The sequence below is a fragment of the Anomaloglossus baeobatrachus genome, chromosome 5, assembly GCF_048569485.1.
Source record: "Anomaloglossus baeobatrachus isolate aAnoBae1 chromosome 5, aAnoBae1.hap1, whole genome shotgun sequence".
NCBI classification, from domain to species: domain Eukaryota; kingdom Metazoa; phylum Chordata; class Amphibia; order Anura; family Aromobatidae; genus Anomaloglossus; species Anomaloglossus baeobatrachus.
The window spans coordinates 319,187,012-319,208,386 of record NC_134357.1 but is presented as its reverse complement, the minus strand read 5'-3'; positions in this window follow the sequence as shown (position 1 = coordinate 319,208,386).

Sequence of the window (21,375 nt, the reverse complement as noted above, 5' to 3'; positions counted from 1 at the left end):
ACAGAATAAAAACTATACCTGACATGGGTAGAAGACTTCATCCAGCATAAATAGGAGAGAAGCAGATGTGATTGGCTTCCCCACTTTATGTGATCAAAAGAGCCTAACAAGCAGACCAGCAGTAATTAACTCTTGCTATCCTGCCTATGAATGAGCACACATCAGGTTGCCGCCCAAGTCTGCTTGTGTTGATCCGAGACACCAGAGAAACCATTTGGCAGATTGTCAGAATCTGCAATCTGAACAGAGCCCGATGCCACCATGACAGTCGGTGAAATTAGTGCAAAACTCCATGTGACAGGCAGTCGCAGGAGATCTGGGGCTCTGGGTAGACGTTTGATGCCGGAGCCTCGGATGTTTGATGCTAGCTAAACTACTGGGTACAGCTATTACATGTTCAGCTGCAATATAAATAGATGTCATAATACCATTGGATTTTTATGAAGATTTGACTGTTATAATATCAGAATAATTATAAATTCAAAATACTCAAATATAACAATAACACACAAACATAAGCTGAAGAAAAGACAAAATTTTAACACCTATTGGTTTTTATGTCATATACTGGTTGCCACTTGTCAGATATTTACAGGACTCTAGTAAAGTCTCAGTCAGGAGTAATTTAGGGATTCATTTGCTCTGAACATTTTTGAAGAACTTTTAACATTATTCAGATTTCTATCTACTCTAAAGTACAGGAGATGACTGATAGAAGAGTTCCTAGAGAGGCACTTGTCCTAAAATCTCTGGAGAACAACTTAGCGACTTATATTCCCTTCTTGAAAATTACATAATTGGCCTTGCAGGTCTTTAATTTTTCGTCTATATTTTAAGATTATTCATTGAGCGTTAGATACCAAATGGGAGTACAGAGTGCCCAACATATTCAAGTAAGTTCTGCAAAATTGTTCCCATGGGACTAATAGTTTACTCATCGCATACAAAAGAAAGAATAGATCATTTTACAAGACTGTGAGCTTGTTTCAGATAGGCTTCAATTGCTTAAAGGAATTGTACTATACCTTAAACTCTGTCTCTAATGAACTATCCTTAAAAGTAAGTATTTTTATAATTGACACTTGTTTAAAATTCTCTCCCATTTTCTTTGCTATCCTCACTTTCAGTTTACTATTTCTATGACTTTTGGTTTAAAATGCCCATCATGCATGGTGAAGTTTCAAATGGGATGTCATCACTGACGGTCACTTGGTGGGCTGTTCTTGTACTGTGGGGACCCTTCTTTCTATGTGTTTGAACACTACTTTTTCCTTGGTACAGAATGTTATTAGTGACTGGACTGATGTGTTCTGCTCCCCTCTGACTGTCCGACTGCTCATTGTGTTCTCTCTCTGAAGCATAACTGAATGCTATTAAGAGGAGAGAACACACTGACTATAAGTCACATTATACAAGACATAGTGTGTTCTCTCTCTTTGACAGCATTCGGTAAGGCTTCAAGCAAAGTGTGATGACTAACAACAAATGCATACACCGGAGAGAGTTGTCTATTCCAACATAAGTCACGGTAGTCTTCCTTTACTATTTGGACTTCTGGTTCTGCTCAGCCCGAAACCTTGGGGGGTAATTCCTGAAAACATGTAACCGAGGTGAACAACAGATAGTGAAATATGAAATGCCGAAAAATACGCCTGATATATACAATATAACTTTATTAGAAAACCATAAAACAAAGGAAGAACAGAACAAACCTTTGGACACACGGAATCCAATAATGTAAATCTCAAAACTGATATACTATCTATAAATTCAAGTACTGTACGTGACTCCAAAATTCCAAAGGTGCTATGGCTATACCCTAGGAGACTCACCGCTACCTGACAACGGAGGTTAAGCACCCAAAGTAGCAACCAGGGGTTCCCCCATTCCATCGTGGCTAGCCCTATCTATCCTTGTTCTTAAGAAATTGCATCACTAGGTAATGATCCAGGAACCAGGGCTAAAGAAGAAAAAAAATACAATACAGATAAGCAATAGTCTGCTGGCTAAGAATTAATATAAAATGCCAGCTGACAAAGGAATGCCTCAACGCATTTCACCCCCTCATTAATCTTTCCAGGGTATGGAGTTAACAAGCTTATCAGGATGCAGATGTTAATATTGATGTCCAAAGATTAGATATGGACCATCACACCTGGCTCACAGTTTATGCCACTAATATAATAATAGTGGACCTTTCTGGTTGTAAGGGAACATTCCACCAAAAGAACCCTGAGGATCCATGGGAGCAGCCACAACCAAATTGTTTGTGCTGTTAAAACAAATGGCCAAAGGAATTCATGGCTACTTACCGTATTTTTCAGACTATAAGACGCACTTTTTCCCCCCAAAATTTTGGGGGAAAGTGCGAGGTGCGTCCTATAGTCCGATGGCTGCTGTGAGGTGGTGGTGGAGCAGGTGAAGGGGGTGCAGTGGTGAAGCGGGTCATCAGAGGCAGGAGCAGGCTGTAGCAGCGCCTACCGTAACTACGTGGGCCCGCTCATTAGCCTTATTTCATATGCACTGCATCCCGACACCCATCATCTCCCAGCCCTGAAGCCAGTGCTGACAGATGGGCGGGATGATGGACAGGGGATGCGCACATAATTAACAGCTGTCCCGCGTGATCATTCCTGGCAACTACAGCCTGGAGTGATCATGTGTGGCTATATTCATTGCCCTCCGTGCATCAACAGCTTGGGGGGCAGTGGATAAGTATACTCACCAGCCACCAATCCCTGCAGCATCGCGATGTCCTCCTGTCTGCCTGCCCGTTGATGTGTGTGGAGAGTGGTGCGCACAGCGATGACGTCATCGTTGTGCGCAGGGCTCCACACAGGTCAGCGGTGCTGCTGCTGGCACAGACAGGAAAACGAGCAATGCTGCATGGAGTGAGGAAAGGTGAGTATACAACGAGAGTCCTCCACTTGTGACCGCATATTAGGCCGCGGATGAAGTGAGATCAGCGGTCACTTCAGTCAGGTTATGTGCGGTGACAGCTGAAGTCACCGCTGATCCCGCGAGGCTCACTTCACTTGCGGTCTGACCCTCACAGAGAACGGTCGTGCTCTATAGCTGCTCTCTGTGATTGTCACATGTAGCAGAGCTGGATGCGTCGTGGGACCTCGTGTGGATTACGTCGGATCTGGAGGGGTGTTTTAGGGATTAATAAAGTGGTGAAAGAGGGTGATTTTTTGTGTTTTATTTCAAATAAAGGATTTTTTGGGTGATTGTGTTTATTTACTTTCACTTACAGCTTAGTGATTGTGGGTGTCTCATAAACGCCTGCCATAACTAAGCTAGGACTTAGTGGCAGCTATGAGCTGCTGCCATTAACTCCTTATTACTCCGATTGCCACCGCACCAGGGCAATCAGGGTGAGCCAGGAAAAGTTCCGGGACTGTCACAATGGATGCGGCAATTATGGGCGACTGCTGGCTGATATTTTTTGGCTTGGGGGCTCCCAATAACGTGGGTCTCCCCAGCCTGAGAATACCAGCCCCCAGCTGTGAGACTTTATCTTGGCTGGCTATTAAAATTGGGGGGGGGGGGCAGCACCTCATTTTTTTTGTTTTTTTTTTTAAATTATTTATTTATTTAATTTACTGTATGATATAGACCCACCCACCGGCATCTGTGATTTGCTGTAGTCAGACAGTTGTCACTCAGCGTGGGGGCGTGTCTGCCTCCAACCAATCATAGGCGCCGGTGAGCAGGGAAGGAGTGAATATGTTATGAGCCTAAAGTGCAAACAGCAAAAATTAAATCTCATCGACTTTGCTGGGGAAGGAAATTCATGCCGTTTTGAGAACAAAACTGCACCCAAAAAACATGCAAAAACGCAGCATGCGCACATAGCCTAAATGTTTATGTTTTTATGTGATGGGAGACATACAAACAAGAATGGGATAATATACAAGGCAGGAGAATCATTACCAGGATGGGGTACCTTAGTAGAGAATTTGGGGACATTACCCCCATAACAGTGTTAGCAGCAGATCCTCGCCCCATAAGTGTGTCATGACCACATTTTTTGCTTAAAATTTTATTTTCCTGTTTTCCTCCTCTAAAACCAGGGTGCGTCTTATGGTCCTATGCATCTTATAGTCCCAAAAATATGGTACTATCATTACTTAATCCCCTGAGAGTCAGTTTCCTGTGCCAGTTATAGAAAAATATTGCTTAACTTAATCTTGTTTTGCAGTTGTTCAGCCTGTGTTATTCCTGTTCTGATCTCAGCCTGTTTGATGACCATTGTTTTGTCTTTTGATTTTGTACATTGTGTACTATTTTTGTTCTGACTGGGAAACCTGACCATGACTTAGGAAAGTCTGACTGACGGCCCTATCTTGCCGTACTGACCCAAACCAGTTATCCACCTTTTACCGCTTCTCAACCAAAATAAGACACAGACTGCGTGACATTGGATGTAAAAGGCCACAGCAGCCTCGTTTATTATCATCAAAATAATCAAAAACATTTTATTCATAAATATAATAACTCCATAAAACATAACCACCAGCAAAGGAGGGGGGGTAAGTGAAGAGTCCCGATGTACATGATTGCAACACCAGCTCCACGATGTGCCCTCAGCCGCACCACACCGGCTCGAGGACACCCAGCCGAGTGTTGCTCCACCATGTGCCCCCAGCCGCACCACACCGGCTTGAGGACACGCAGCACATTAACATGCCCTGCTGTAACCCAGCACAGCAGGGTCCCACCAACCATTCCATTGCACCACCAGGGGTAACCTGTTCCTGCACTGGGTTCGCCCCCGCTCTTTGTGCAATCCACCGACTTCAAATACCCCCCTCCTTTACACCACAGCGAGCACGTATGACACCTTGTACGTGCGAGCCCCATCACCAAAACCAACCAGAGCCACCTCAAAGGCTCTAGTAACCAATGCTCTGACATCGATACCAAACAGGCGAAAACAAACCCCCATTAGCCTCCACCACACAGCCAGCCGCACATAAAAGCTGTACCTAGCCGACTCCACCTTCCGATCCAATGCACCGCCTGCGCGACTAGTCCCCAACGAGCCACCTGAATCGCCGCCCCCCGAAGGGATGGCATGCGACTCGTTAGGACCGCAACCCTGCAGGCGCCTCCGAAAATTATACCTACTGTTAATTCAACAAAGTCAACCATTAAGTGTAAGCAAAGACCGGCACCGGCTCCCCTAACTTGTGACAGTTCCCTGCAAACGTGCCCTGACGATCTAGTTATGCCTCAAAACAAAGGAGCCCCTATAACCGATCGCATGACACACATCAGGGCACCACTCGAGCACCACAACTGGGCAGGAAGACAAGGGCCCAAAGCATTCAGGCCAGATGTCACGGATCAAGCCTCTGGATGCCCCAGCGACCACGCCTTCTCCACCCGTGTGCAGTACCAAAACCTCTGGTGGTCCCGTCATCATGCATAATAGCACCAATCTTCAATACTCACCCAGGGCCATCTGACCCGAACTAAGATTTTACCACATCCCAACGACACCAAACTACGATCATCAAGCTGACCACTGGCCTGCAGACCAAAACTGCACCATTAACAATGTATCCATGTGTTCCAGCCACCCCGCCAAAGGCAGTCCCAACCATCCAGGTAGGAGTACACCCCTCGAACAACCGCATCCTAAACTGTGGCCCATATAAGGGTTGAACTCACCCTAGTAAGTGGCCAGACGAGCACCATTAACAGTGCCCCTCTCCCGTGCACAACCCATAATCAACCACCACTGCTTGTGTGACAAATTTAACAAAATGCACTCCCCACGCAATCCACTGAAATGGGTCCCCCAAACACTCAGACTGAAATAGAGGCATCTCCCCCACATCCCAAAGTCTAGAAAGAACTCAGGCACACAGTGATGGCGCCATGACCCAGCCTACTGTCAAAACTGCACACCAATCAGGTGCCCAGTGCCCACTAAATGTCCACCCTTCGGCCTGAAAAAACACCACCAGTAACCTAAGACCCTATTAGACCCTATTAACCTAAAATGTTGCCTTCCGTGTTATAACCCCAAGATCAGCCTGGGCCACTTCCACAATCTTAAAGGTCCACTACTGGATAGAGGAGGGGCCACGGCCGATGCTACCTTGAACATATACCAATGTCAAGCAGTCCCCACGCGACAAAATAACTCTTCCGACGCCCCAAAACGGGGCCCAACCCCCTCGACAATTACCGGGTGCCTGCGCACCACTCAGCCAACGAACTTTCAGCGCACAGCACCTAAAGTCGAGTTCCATGGCCTACCACCCACCGGCTGTCAGCTGCTCGCACGCCACTACCAACTGTTCCTCTACCAGGCTGCGCCGTGAACAGTTATGTTCACACAATCCCGGGCAGGACTCACCAATACGTGGGAACAGTTGGCACTCAAAGCTCTATGGTGCCACAGGGGCTACCACCAAGTAAGACCAAAACACGCGTACAACTAGACAAACGACACCCCACACTCTAAATAACAGTCCCAACACATGGAACCTGCCTTAAAATCCACATTGTTCAGTCAGGCAATGACCATACACCAACAGCAGCGGCCACCCGATCCCAATTGTCAACACAAAAGGCCGCTTACCACAAACTGTCCCCCCATTCCTCAATTGACACATACCTTGAGCCCGGGTCGTCTAGGAGGCTAAAAGAGGAAATCCAGCTAACCAAACCTACCGAGATAACCAAGGCCAATAAAACCTCTTGGGAAGCAGAACAAGCTGCCCTCCCCCCAAAAACCCTCTGCTCGTCGTGACCGCAGAACCACCTCCACCCTGTACCAACCTCCTGCAGGGCCCAGGACCAACTGCCAGAAACGAATACCACCCAATACAGTCCTCCGATTGCACTGACTGCAACCATACTAAATGCCGTGGGGAGAACATACCCATCCCCGCGTGCAAACCATTGAAAATACCCTGGTATAGGTACTCCCCGCAGCCTCTAGAACCCCCCCCGAAGTAACTGCGCATCCAACAGCTTGATTTAGCAAATGCCCCAAGCAACATATGACCACAGACCGATCAACCAACTGGACCACTAAAACACCCGTCTGATATAATGCTGAAATCAAATATTTACCTGTGACCGTACCCAGACATCGAGCCCACCAGATGAATAAGGGCCGTCGGACTGTCAAAACACACACGGGCCAACAAAACACCCTGGACATTAAGAAATCTCTTATCACCTTTCGCTGGCCCATGTACTGGAAACTAAGCACGAGACCGCTCCCGGTACCGAACTGCCGATCGCTTCCTGATAATACCGCAAACGGCCGCCCCAAACAGCCAACCAAAAGTCACCCCGTCAATGGAGCTACTACAAAGTGCCCAGCCCCACAGGCTGCATATGCGGACCCGACAACTTGTCATTAAAATGTAATCTTCCACTACGGAAAGAATGGCCCTCAATCTCCAACAAAGGAACTACTGTACCACCTAGAAAACCACCAACAACGTCCCTCTCAAGAAAACCGACCTGGACCCCAAAACCGGTAAATGGCCTAATCCAAGGCCCAAAGGGAGGTATCTTCTCACTGCAATGAAGTAGGGATCCCACAAACCTGCTGTCCAAAGCAGCTTGACCTCGTCTGACCTCAACAAACCACACCGTACCTGCCAAGCGGACCTAAAGCTCCCCAGGAAACACCCACGACTCTTGCAGCCCCTTTTTGGAAGCTCCTGTCATGGACATAGGCATAAAATTCGCACCCTCATAAAACAACAGCAACAATCACGCTGAAGCTGACCAAAGGCACCCCCCAGAACAGATCTTCATGTCACTAAACTAAACTACCATCGAAATCCTTATCCAATCCGAGGAAGCAGTGGAAACCCCCCACCGACAGCCCCCCAGTACCACCAAAACAAACCCCAGAACTCCGTCCTCACGGCTATCCTCCGCCGCGTCGCCAATGTCCCTCACCCCGCCTCAGGCTCCGGCCCACCACCAACGTCCACATGAGCGACTCGCGAAGCGCCGTTAACACTACCACAAGTATGCATAATCCTCTAAAGAGCCTGAGGAACATTACGATGACCAAAACAACTCGTTCCCCTTATAAACATACGCAACAGCATGAAAAATGAAACACCCATGCAACGCATATCGCGCAAAACAATAGTACCTGCAATCCTGTCTGGACTCCCTGCCAGCTGCCCAAAATGCCGTTAAATTCTAATGGCCGCCACAGGGCCACCACCCTCCTGACCAGCCAGCTGCCGGTCCCAGACCCCCTGACAAAACACACCACCACCTTAGCGCACCCAAAGCCATACATAATAACACCCCTACCAACCCCTATAACCAAAGCATTACATGAGGTATAAGTGAACCTTTATCTTACTAGGCTGACTCCAAGGTATCCCACGAAACGAGCACTGCCATCTTCTTCATGGACGACCCAGGCTGCAGTCCTCCTGGGTCATAGAGTAGCCACACCAGACCCACTGGTCAGCCTGGAACGGTTCCCGCGATGATCACCGACCCGGAGCCACCACTGGGGGAGAAGGGGAAGCGCTCCGGTCGCACAGCCGTCAACAAGAATCTGCACATAGCGCCGAGGGTACGTGAATGCAGCGCCGGACCACGTGACCGTGCTGTGGGTCACGTGGCCGCACCACCTATGTCATCACGCCAAACTCCACGCGCCGCTATCCACCGAGGCAGGGATGATTCACGTCGCCTACTACCGAGGATCCCCATGATGCTGCCCGGGCCCTGCGGTTGCGCAGGCCGCACGTTTCGCCATTTGTAGCCGTTCACCTGACCGCACCAGCGGGTCATGTAGCCTTGACGCCGGGGGCGCGTGATTGCAATGCCCCGAACCCCATAGTTGTGCCTCAGGCCACAGGGCCGCACCGCCCACATTGTGATGCTAACCCCCGCGCCGCACTGGATGAAGGGAGAAGGGGCAGAGATGTCATTCACCCCCCACCTTAGTACTGGTCGACTGCTGCGATGCCATCTGTTGCCCAGGCCCTGCATGGATATGCAGGCCGCTCCTCCTGGCTGGCACAGGAGGGTCACGTGCCCGCGACTCCGGACCATGCGACCGCGCCCCGGGTCACATGGCCGCGCCGCCCTCACCCCTATCCGATACTGTCTTCCGCTACCCAGGATCCCGTTCAGGCCCTGCACTGCTGCGCAGGCCGCACTTCCGGTTTCGGCGATTGGTCACATGACCGCACCGTAGGGCCATGTGACCGTGACGTCAGGACGCCGGGGCCATGTGACCACGACGCTGGACCACGTGACCGCGCCCCAGGTCACGCAGTCGCGCCGCCCCTTCACAATGCTGACCCCGCGCCGCAACACCACAGAATAGGAGGCCGGTGATGTCACTCACCGCCCCGCCGCCGCTGCAATCCTCTTGCCTTCCCCTGACATCCTAGGATGCTGCTGCCATCGCCGGAGGGGTCCTGGGGCCCATCTGGATCCAGCTCCTGCGAGGACCTTGTCCTCCTCCCCCTCCCGGAGGCACCGGGAGCTCAGCCACCTCCTCCATCCTATCGTCCACTGTCCACCACCACTGCAGCACCTGGAGCCAGCGCTCCCACGCTGTTTCGCCATAGTCGACATCCTTCGGGACAGGGACCTCCTCTTCGGACCGTCCTGGACACCTCGACAATTCCGGACGTCTTCCAGGTACTGAATGAGCCTCCCACCTCATAATTACGCCCTATATATACTCCCCTATAACTGACTACACCCTGACTAATTACACGGCCCTACAGCCCTCATAACTCTACCTCCCACTTTTCCTTCACAAAATGCCCTACACCTTAACCCCTTGCTATCCCTCAGGCCTAGCATCCCTCCTCAGTCATGTTGCCCTCCCTTGAGCCCCTTCAGGGCAGGCATCCGGGCTTTTGTTTCCTGCTAACCTGTACCCCCGGCCAGTGGCTACTCTTTAGACTCCCAGGGCCCTAGGGCGTAAGTCTATATTCCTCTACAGAGGTTAAAGGTAAGGGCTTCCCTGGATCCTGATAGTTGGAGTAGCCAGTGTAAAGTCTATGGTAGCCCTTTTAAGAGCTGCTAGGTGACCACTGATAATTTTATTGCATGTAAAAGTAAAAGGTAAAAAACACTACGCATTTCAAAACCGTATTGGGTCCTCCTTCAGGCAGATAAATAATCCTGGCAATTTAATGGAGTAAAGGGCTTAAAAGGTAAAAGAGGAGTGGTGAGAATTTTTTTTAAAAGCTAAGTCCATAGGATAAATCAATAAAATCTTATAGAGAACAAATATATCAGGCTATGAGCTTGATTTTTTTTTGTTGGTATTAATACTAAATGTACAACACAAAAACAATAAGCTATAAAATAATAAACTAAGAATAGGTCACTATTGTGGGGTGGTCGATGGGACACACTGTAGTAATTAGTAAGTCAATTGGTAAACTGTAGATGTATATCACTTACAATGAGGGAAGGTAATTACCATCAGTTATTTGTTTTCTGTATGTTGGAAATAAATTTGTGGTGTTCGTGTGCATCTCCATTGCCAAGGAAATCAAGTGATGTTCCAGAGCTACTGAACCTAGGAAGACTCTGTGAGCAAACGGGGAAATAGTTTTCTACACGGTCATCTATGTACCTGGAAAGAGTTCGAATAACCTATGCTGAGAGATAAGATGAAGTTCTTCAGGAGTGTAAGGGTAAGTTCACACAGTGCGTTTTTGCGCATTTTTCGGGTGCGTTTTTGCTCAGAAAACTGCATGACTTTGCTTCCCCAGCAAAGTCTATGAGTTTTCATTTTTGCTGTCTGCACACAGCGTTTTTTTTTAGCTGCGTTTTTGTGGTGCCCACAAAAACGCAGCATGTCAAATATTTTTGCGTTTTTCACTGCGTTATCCACCCAAAGAGTTAAATGAGATGTTCAAAAGCGCAATGAAAACAGCAAATTGCAAATATAGCTGCGTTTTAGTGCGTTTTTATTACTAAAAACGCAGCTATAAACGCAACGGGTGGGTAGTAAAGTGACATGTACAGGAAGAGGATTCCTTCTGTCAGTAAACACAGAAGCGTGAATCCTCTCGGTACCGCCACCGCTGCTTCCATTTCCCGCCTGGTGCCATGTCCGCTCGCGTGCAGGAGGTGGAAGCGGCTGCTAAATCAAAAGTGAACAGTAGAAAAATGTCATACTCACCTGTCTGCAGACTCCCGGTGCCATGTTTGCTCCCAGCTCCTCTTCCGGTCCCGCCACCCCCACTCCGGCTGTGTGCCGGCTCCCAGGCACGTTCGATAGCTGCAGGACCTGGCGGTGATCACCTGATGCGGTCACCTGACGCATCAGCTGATCGTAAGTCTCACGGTGACGCCGGATTTTACCGCCGAGTGACTGATTCCCCGGCGCTTGCAGTCAGTTCATGACAGCTGCAGACAGGCCGAGGTGATCTCCGGAGTTCAGGTGTGAGCACCGGAGATTAGCCCGGGATGTCTGCAGCTGTCATGAACTGAATCGCAAGTGCCGGGGAATCAGTCACTTGGCGCTCTCTGTAAAGTCCATGCTGCACGCCGGAGCTCAGGTGAGAACTCCGGAGTGCAGTGCAGGTACCTGAATCCAGGCCTGACATTACTGGAGATTCCTCCGGTAGCCAGTCCGACGCTGCACAGAAGTGTTTTTTTTTTTTTTGCACTAATGCATCAGCTGATTGTCTAAAAGCCGTTTATACAATCAGCTGCAGTCTCATGTGATTCAGGCCTTGAACCTGATACATCATCTGATCGCTTTGCCTTCCAGCAAACCGATCAGATGATATTGGATCCGGATTGGACGGCGCGGGACCCTTGACCCAGGATTACTGAGGAGGGGGGTTCTTTATTTCAATAAAGATGGAGTCACTAATTGTGTTGTGTTTTATTTCTAATAAAAATATTTTTCTGTGTGTTGTGGTTTCTTTTTTATCTTTACTAGAAATTCATGGTGGCCATGTCTAATATTGGCGTGATACCATGAATTTCGGGCTTAGGGCCAGCTGATAATACACAGCTAGCCCTAACCCCATTATTACCCAGCGAGCCACCCGGCATCAGGGCAGCTGGAAGAGTTGGATACAGAGCCAGAAGATGGCGCTTCTATGAAAACGCCATTTTCTGGGGTGGCTGCGGACTGCAATTCTCAGCGGGGGTGCCCAGAAAGCTTGGGCACCCTGCATTGCGGATTCCAATCCCCAGCTGCCTAGTTGTACCTGGCTGGACACAAAAATTAGGTGAAGCCTACGTCATTTTTTTTTTTTAATTATTTCATGAAATTCATGAAATAATTATAAAAAAAAAGGGCTTCCCTATATTTTTGGTTCCCAGCTGGGTACAAATATACAGCTGGTGTTGGGGGCAGCCCATACCTGCCTACTGTATCCGGCTAGCATACAAATATATGGTGAAGCCCACGGCATTTTTTTTGTTTGGGGGGGCAAAGAAATCCTGCATACAGTCCTGGAAGGAGGATGCTGAGCCTTGTAGTTCGACAGCTGCTGTCTGCTCTCCTGCATACACTATTGGATGGAGGATGCTGAGCCTTGTAGTTCTGCAGCTGCTGTCTTCTCTCCTGCATCCACTAGTGGATGGAGTATGCTGAGCCTTGTAGGTCTGTGTAGGTCTGCTCCCCCTGACTCTCCCTCCAGCATACAGTCCTGGATGGAGCATGCTGAGCCTTGAAGTTCTGCAGCTGTCTGCTCTCCTGCATACACTAGTGGAGAATGAAGAACATATGGAAGAAGGAAATGACATCAGACTTTTTTTTTTTTATTTTCTCAACAATCTTTAATGGCAATGTTCACTGATAAAAAAAAATGAAGAAAAACGCAGTGAGCAAAAACGCAGCAAAACGCAGCCAAAAACGCACCAAAATGCGGTAAAAAAAGCATGCGTTTTTCATGTGTTTTTAAAAGACGCTGCGTTTCTGTGCATTTTTAGCGCTAAAAAACGCACAAAAACGCAGCATCAAAAAAACGCAGTGTGTGTAAATAGCCTAAGTCGTGTAAGTCATATAGATTACATAGATATGCAACATTTGGGTTTATTAAAATGTTTTCAAATCCAATGACTGATTCCTATGTTATCTTATGCCCTGATTTAAAAAATCACTTCTAGTTTTAACCATCACTTATGGATTTTGCACAAAACAATTGAGAAATTACATACAAGCGAAATGAACAAGTAAAATTTTTATTGTAACAAAAAATGTACATAACACTATTTGTAAAAATATATTGAGCATTCATTCTGCAACTTTATTGGAAACTAGCTGTAGTACCCAGGCGTTGCCCGGGATAGTAACTGTCTCTCTGTCTCTCTCCCAGTCTCTGTCTGTCTGTCTCGCTGTCTCTTTCCTTGTCGGTCTGTTTCTATCTCTCTGTATTTGCATCAGTCTATCTGTCTGAATCTCTGTATGTCTGTCTCTCTCTCTCTGTCTCTTTGCCCGTGCTGTCTCTTTCCCCGGGCTGTCTATTTCCCCGGGCTGTCTCTTTCCAGGGCTGTCTCTTTCCAGCGCTGTCTCTTTGCCCGGCTGTCTCTTTGCCAGGCTGCCTCTTTGCCAGTTTTGTCTCTTTGCCAGTTCTGTCTCTTTGCCCGGCTGTCTCTTTCCCGGTCTGTCTCTTTGCCCGGCTGTCTCTTTGCCCATCTGTCTCTTTCCCCGGCTGTCTCTTTCCCCGGCTGTCTCTTTCCCCGGCTGTCTCTTTGCCCGGCTGTCTCTTTGCCAGTCTGTCTCTTTCAAGGGCTGTCTCTTTGCCCGGCTGTCTTTTTCCAGGGCTGTCTCTTTGCCCAGCTGTCTCTTTCCAGGGCTATCTCTTTGCAGTCTGTCTCTTTCCACGGCTGTCTCTTTGCCCGGCTGTCTCTTTGCCCGGCTGTCTCTTTCCAGGGCTGTCTCTTTGCCCGGCTGTCTCTTTCCAGGGCTGTCTCCTTGCCCGTCTGTCTCGTTTTCCGGCTGTCTCGTTGCTCGGCTGTCTCTTTCCCCGGCTGTCTCTTTCCCCGGCTGTCTCTTTCCCCGGCTGTCTCTTTGTCCGGCTGTCTCTTTGCCAGTCTGTCTCTTTCAAGGGCTGTCTCTTTGCCCGGCTGTCTTTTTCCAGGGCTGTCTCTTTGCCCAGCTGTCTCTTTCCAGGGCTGTCTCTTTGCAGTCTGTCTCTTTCCACGGCTGTCTCTTTGCCCGGCTGTCTCTTTGCCCGGCTGTCTCTTTCCAGGGCTGTCTCTTTGCCCGGCTGTCTCTTTCCAGGGCTGTCTCCTTGCCCGTCTGTCTCTTTTTCCGGCTGTCTCTTTGCTTGGCTGTCTCTTTCCCCGGCTGTCTCTTTCCCCAGCTGTCTCTTTGCCCGGCTGTCTCTTTGCTCGTCTGTCTCTTTGCCTGGCTGCCTCTTTACAGGGCTGTCTCTTTGCCTGGCTGTCTCTTTGCCCGGCTGTCTCTTTCCCCATCTGTCTCTTTCTCCGGCTGTCTCTTTGCCCGTCTGTCTCTTTGCCCATCTGTCTTTTTGCCCGGCTGTCTCTTTGCCCATCTGTCTTTTTGCCCGGCTGTCTCTTTCCCAGTCTGTCTTTTTCTGTCTCTCTCTATCCGTCTATCCTATCTTATACTAACAGTTTATTTTGTTCCTATAGCAACCACTGACAGTTGCAATTTATAGCCTGCAGCTCCCAGCTCCATTCAGTTTAATGGCTGTAGGATTTTTGTAGCCTAACTGGAAAGCACGGGGTTAAATGTTCCTGCCAAAACATAGTCTATGACGTTCCCTGGGTCACATGGAGTGTCTGTGCAAAATTTCGTGATTGTAAATGCGACGGTGGAAATTCCTTTAGCGGATATACACCCACACATACATACACACACACACACACACACACACACACATACACTGAGGTTTATATATTAGATTAATTCTTGAGATTTTTCCTATTCTCTTAAAAGCTTCTCTCTATACCTTTTCTCTTATATAAGGCCAGCGGATCTTCTCTGTGAAGTATCTAGCAGCAGTTCCCCATCATGTTCACATTCCATCTATCTAAGGCTAAGTTCACATTTCCGCTAAAATGTATCAGTCACAATCCGCTGCTCTTGTAAACAGCGGAATCCGTTTAGCGGATTCCGCTGCTCCCATAGACTTGTATGAGCAGCGGATTGTGACTGATGATGCTGCGTTGCACCCTCCGCCCGACTGATCAGTCGTGGAACGACTGACCGCCGGGCGGGAGGAACGCAGCATGTAACGTTTTTTGAGCAGCGAGATCCGTCGGATTTCGCTGCGCATGCTCTCTGGCTCCCTGCACACGTCACCAGCTTTGGTTGGTTACCCGATATTTACCCTGGTTACGGTGCAAGGAGCCAGCGCTAAGCGGTGTAGGCCCGTAACCAAGGTAAATATCGGGTAACCAAGGTAAACATCGGTGCTTTGCTGTTACCCGATATTTAGGCTGGTTACGTGTGCAGGGAGGCCGACACTTCCCCGCTCGGCCCCGCCCCCTCCCGCACTCCGCACATGTATGTACACACACACACACACACACACACACCTGTCCCCAGCCATGCAGACAAGCACTGCCACTGACACCCTCGTCTGGCCCCGCCCCCTGCTCGGCTCCGCCCCCTCCCACACTTTGCATGTGCACACACACACATACATACATACATACATGCACATACACACACTCACTCACACATACACTCACCTGTCCCCAGCCATGCAGACCGCAGCACTTCTACTGGCATCCTCAGCGCCTGGCCCCGCCCCCCGCTCGGCTCCGCCCCCTCCCGCACTTTGCATGTGCACACACACACATACATACATACATACATGCACATACACACACTCACTCACAGATACACTCACCTGTCCCCAGCCATGCAGACCGCAGCACTTCCACTGACATCCTCAGCGCCTGGCCCCGCCCCCCGCTCGGCTCCGCCCCCTCCCGCATTCAGCATGTGTATACACACACACACTCACACACTCACACACACACACACTCACCTGTCCTGCAGTCACTGCGGCACTGACGTCCTCAGTGCCACGGCCCCGCTCGGCTCCTCCCCTCCCCCCCGAACTCCGCCCCCCGCACACAACGGAATCCGACAAAGAATTCTGTTCTTTGTCATCCGTTGTACAGCGTTGAACAGCGCATCAGTCACATGCGTCAAGCGACGCATGTGACTGATACAAATCAACGGAAATGTGAACTTAGCCTTAGGCTGCTTTCACACATCCGGCTTGAGCTGTGCGGCTCAATCCGGCTGTGCAAGCTATGCAACGGATGCGGTGAACACGCCGCATCCTTTGCATAAGTTTTTCCTTTGTGGCCAGTCCGGTTTTTGCCGCTTGCGGCATGCTACTGAGCATGCGCAGTGGCAAAAACCGCATGCGGCGGCCGGATGTGGTTATTGCCGCATCGCTCCGCATCCGGCCGCCATAGGCATGCATTGAAAAATGCGCCGCATCGGCCGAATGTGGCGCGATGCGGTTTTTTTTTGCCGCACGAAATAACGTGCCAGGCAACGTTCCATCCGGCCGCCGCATCAGCTAAATCTGCCGCATGCGGCAAAAACCGGATGGAACGCAAGCCCATGCGGCACAATGCGGCACTAATTAAAGTCTATGCAGGAAAATCGCAACCGGCAGCAAAAAAAAAACGGTTGCGATTTTCCTGCAAAGTGCCGGATTGTGCCGCATTGCAGAAACCGGAGGTGTGAAAGCAGCCTTAGTATCGTTGTTCCATCTCCTTATGAAATCTTTCTCCTTGCTCTTCACTAACAGCACCAAAGCTTTCAGGAAAGTAGGCCAAATGGGAATTCAAAAAAATTAAAAAATGTATTCATCAGGAAACCCAAGGCTTTGAAATGTTTCATCATGTTCTCCACAATGTATCAAAGAAATTGTGTTTGCACTCAGTCATAGACCATTGAAGGTGCATGCGAAATAGGGTAGTAGTCCTGTAAATAAAGGGATTCAGTATTATTAGAAGGAACAGAAAATAGTAGGCGACCCATTTTTTGTGTGAGGTTTCAACCCTCCTGGGTCTTAATCATGCAGCCGCTAATAAAAAAACATAAATATATACGATAATTAGAAAAAGACTAAAGAATGGAAATAACACACTATATATAATAATAAGAAGAATATTTATTCATTTATATAGCGCTATTAATTCCACAGCGCTTTACATACATTAGCACAGGGTACTGCACAAGCTGCCCTTCCGTGCAGTATTCCGCCTCTGTCTTGGTTCTGGGTCCCTACTTAAGTGGTGTTGCCTCTACCAGCAAATCAAAATCCTAGAGACACCCTGCATCACACCCACCTGACACACCAGTGGATGGCTTGAGAGGAATAGAGTCGCCCACCTGGGGGGTCAGGGAGGGGAGTTGAGGAAGTGAGGTCAGTTGAGTTGAGTGGAGTTGAGTCTAGGAGTGTAGTTAGTCTGTCTTTGAGTGGAGAGAGGTTGGGAAGTAGCCCTTAGCCCATTGGGGGCTAACGATCTAGAGTCCCAATCTGTATGTCTTTGTAGTGTGGGAGGAAACTGGAGTACCCAACGGAAACCCACGCAAACACGGGCAGAACATGCAAACTCCTTGTACATATTGTTCTTGGTGGGATTTGAAGCCAGGGCTCCAGCTCTGCAAGACTGCAGTGCTAACCACTGAGCCATATAATATATATATATAGATATATATATATATATAGATAGATATATATATATATATACACATATATATATATACACAGTATATCTAATATATAAAGCTGAGTGTATGTGTGTGTGTATGTGTGTATGTGTGTCCGCTAAAGTAATCCGGGGCAGAGTACGGGGTGCGGGGGAATGTGTGGGAGGGTGCAGGGAAGGGGGGCGGGTACATTACGCAATGTAGCCGCCCAGCAGGGCGGCAACATGCTGTTCCAGATTTGCATTTCAACATGCTCCTGCCCATGTTGACATGAAATGACCGGAAGCAGCAAAATCGCAGCAGGAACGGTCACATGACCACTCTGAGCCGGGGGAGAGGGGCTCACAGCAGGGCAGGTAAGTGCTCACTATCTACTTACCTGCCCCAATGTAGCCCAATAGGGTAATAATTAGAGTTGAGCGCGGTTCGTGGTTCGTGGTTCTCCAGTTCTAGGCTCGAGTGATTTTGGGGCCTGTTCTAGATCGAACTAGAACTCGAGCTTTTTGCAAAAGCTCGATAGTTCTAGAAACGTTCGAGAACGGTTCTAGCAGCAAAAAAACAGCTAATTCCTAGCTGGCTTTCCGCTGTAATAGTGTAAGTCAATCTGTGACTCACACTATTATGACATTTCAGTGTATAGTGTGCGTGAACAGCGCCTTCAGATCACTCCTGTTTGTATAATGGCGATCGCCATTTTTTTTTTTTTTTCCTTGTCTTCCTTCCCTAAGCGCGCGCGTCTTGTGGGGCGGGCCAGCATGTCAGCCAATCCCAGACACACACACAGCTAAGTGGACTTTTAGCCAGAGAAGCAACGGCATGTGTGATAGGATGTCCATGTCACATGTTCCTGCATTATAAAACCGGACATTTTCCTCCAGGACGCCATTATCTCTTCTGCGTCCTTGGTGTCAGACATCACTGGCGCAGCTCCGTCCTGAGTCCTATCGCTGATAGAGCTGTATGCGCTCCATACACAGCGCTGGACAGCATAGGGATAGCACTTTCCATCAGTCCTTTTAAGGGCTCGTACCGGCAGGGTCAGAGCCATAGGTGACAGGTCCTGAAAACAGCGACAGCGTCTGTGTAGCAAAGGTCAGGGATTTCCTCCCTGCATTTCCCTATTAGGAGGGAATAGAAAGGCAGGCTTCCATTCCTCTACCCAGACCCACAATCCTGGCACTGTACCCTCCTGTCCTCTGCACACTCCAACTCATTATAACTAAGCCATTATACTAGCAAACACTCAGTGTACCTAGTGGCATCCTAAACGTGGCTATTGGACTGTTGTCTAGTCACACTAGTGCAAAGACATTTGCAGCACCTCTACCTGCATTGCACACTCCAACTCATTATAACTAAGCCATTATACTAGCAAACACTCAGTGTACCTAGTGGCATCCTAAACGTGGCTATTGGACTTTGCTATAGTCCCACTAGTGCAAAGACATTTGCAGCACCTCTGCCTGCATTGCACACTCCAACTCATTATAACTAAGCCATTATACTAACAAACACTCAGTGTACCTAGTGGCATCCTAAACGTGGCTATTGGACTTTTGTCTAGTCCCACTAGTGCAAAGACATTTGCAGCACCTCTACCTGCATTGCACACTCCAACTCATTATAACTAAGCCATTATACTAGCAAACACTCAGTGTACCTAGTGGCATCCTAAACGTGGCTATTGGACTGTTGTCTAGTCACACTAGTGCAAAGACATTTGCAGCACCTCTACCTGCATTGCACACTCCAACTCATTATAACTAAGCCATTATACTAGCAAACACTGCTGCCAGTTTAAGGGCCATAGTTGCATTGTTAGGGATAATTATTCTTTATTATTCTGCTGTTAATAAAGCTAGACCACCACTGCAATCTACACCACCTCTCAATTTTTACTACCACATTTTAAGTGCACAATCTTGTCGCAATCAACATGAGTGGCAAAATGACAGATGCTGGTGGAAAGGGGAAGAGGCGTGGTGGAAAAGGAAAAAAAGGTTTTGTCCGTGGGGAAGGTGGCAAAGCTCCATTATCATCTGCTGAAGATAGACCATCTACCAGCAAAAGTAAGATGTCTACTACTTACCGTGGACAATCCGATGTGCTCCCTTTTTTACGGACACGAACAACAGGAACAAAGGTAGATGATGGCCAAAAAAGAAAAATGCTTGAATGGATCTCAAGTGGTCCAACAAGTGCCCTCTCAGCCACTTCAAGTACCGCATCCAAAAAACACCAGTCCTCTGAGTTGTCATCCCAATCAAACTTGCTTTCTCCCAGCTCTGAAGTCTCCATCAGCCCTGCACAGTATGGTGGAACTGAGATGGCTGAGTCTGCAGAGCTGTTCAGTCACACTATAGCCTGGGAATCAGAGGTCTGCTCCCAAGCTACAGTGAGTACAGAACAGGGAATGGTCTGCAGTGATGCCCAGAACCTTTGTGACTCTGATTCAGGCCGTGAGGACCAAGTTTCTGAGCATAATGTTGACCCTTTGTCACAAACTGTAACACCTGTGGTTATAGACAATGAGGAACATACTGATGAAGATGAGACGCAAATACCCGATTGGGATGACAACTTAAATATTCGGTCAGGGCAAGAAGAGGCTCGGTCTGAGGGGGAGGGGAGTGCAAACACAACAATTGATGATGAAGTTCTAGATCCCACCTACTGTCAACCCCCAGTCAGGCACTCGAGGAGGTCAACAGAGGCGGTGGAGGAGGATGCAACCGACGACGAAGTTACCTTGCGCCTTCCTGGACAGAGTCGGAGCACTGGTAGCACGTCTACAACTGCATCCTCAGCCACCACTCTGCCTATGAGCATTATTCGGGGTGGATCAACAGGTCGCATGGCCTCTAAGCCTTGCCTAGCCTGGTCCTTTTTTGACATAGAAAAAGATCGCCCAAATTATGTGATCTGTAAACTTTGTCATGGTTCTCTTAGTAGAGGTCAAAACCTCAGCAGTTTGACAACTTCTTCCATGAATCGTCACATGAATAAATATCATAGGTCCCGGTGGGAAGCTCACTGTGCTGCAATGCGGCCTAGCGGAGCGAACCATCCACGGCCTGCCCCTTCCAGTGCATCCGCGCGCTTTTCATCTTCTAGGACTGTGGGGACAGCTGTCACACCTGTTTTTCCACGCACAACTTCCACCACTGTAACTGCAACAGGCAGTTTGCTTGGTAGGTCGTCAGTTGGTTTGGAAGGGGAAACAAGTGAGTGTGTACAGCTCTCTCAGACATCGATAGCACCAACGTTGGATGAAGGCAACATCATGTCTCCGCCTGCACTTTCCTCACAAACCTGCATTTTTGCAGGGACACCCTACTCAACACCGTCTACACACAGCAGCCAGATCTCTGTCCCTCAGATGTGGTCAAATAAAAGGCCACTTCCTGCGACCCATGACAAAGCGGTTGACTCTATCCCTCTGTAAGCTCTTGGCTACCGAAATGCTGCCTTTCCGCCTAGTGGACACACAGGATTTTAGAGACCTTATGTCTGTCGCTGTGCCCCAGTACCAGATGCCTAGTTGCCACTACTTCTCTAAGAAAGGTGTGCCCGCGCTACACCAGCATGTCGCACACAACATCACCGCTTCCTTGAGAAACTCTGTGTGTGAACGGGTGCATTTCACCACCGATACTTGGACCAGTAAGCATGGACAGGGACGTTACATGTCGCTGACTGGGCACTGGGTAACTATG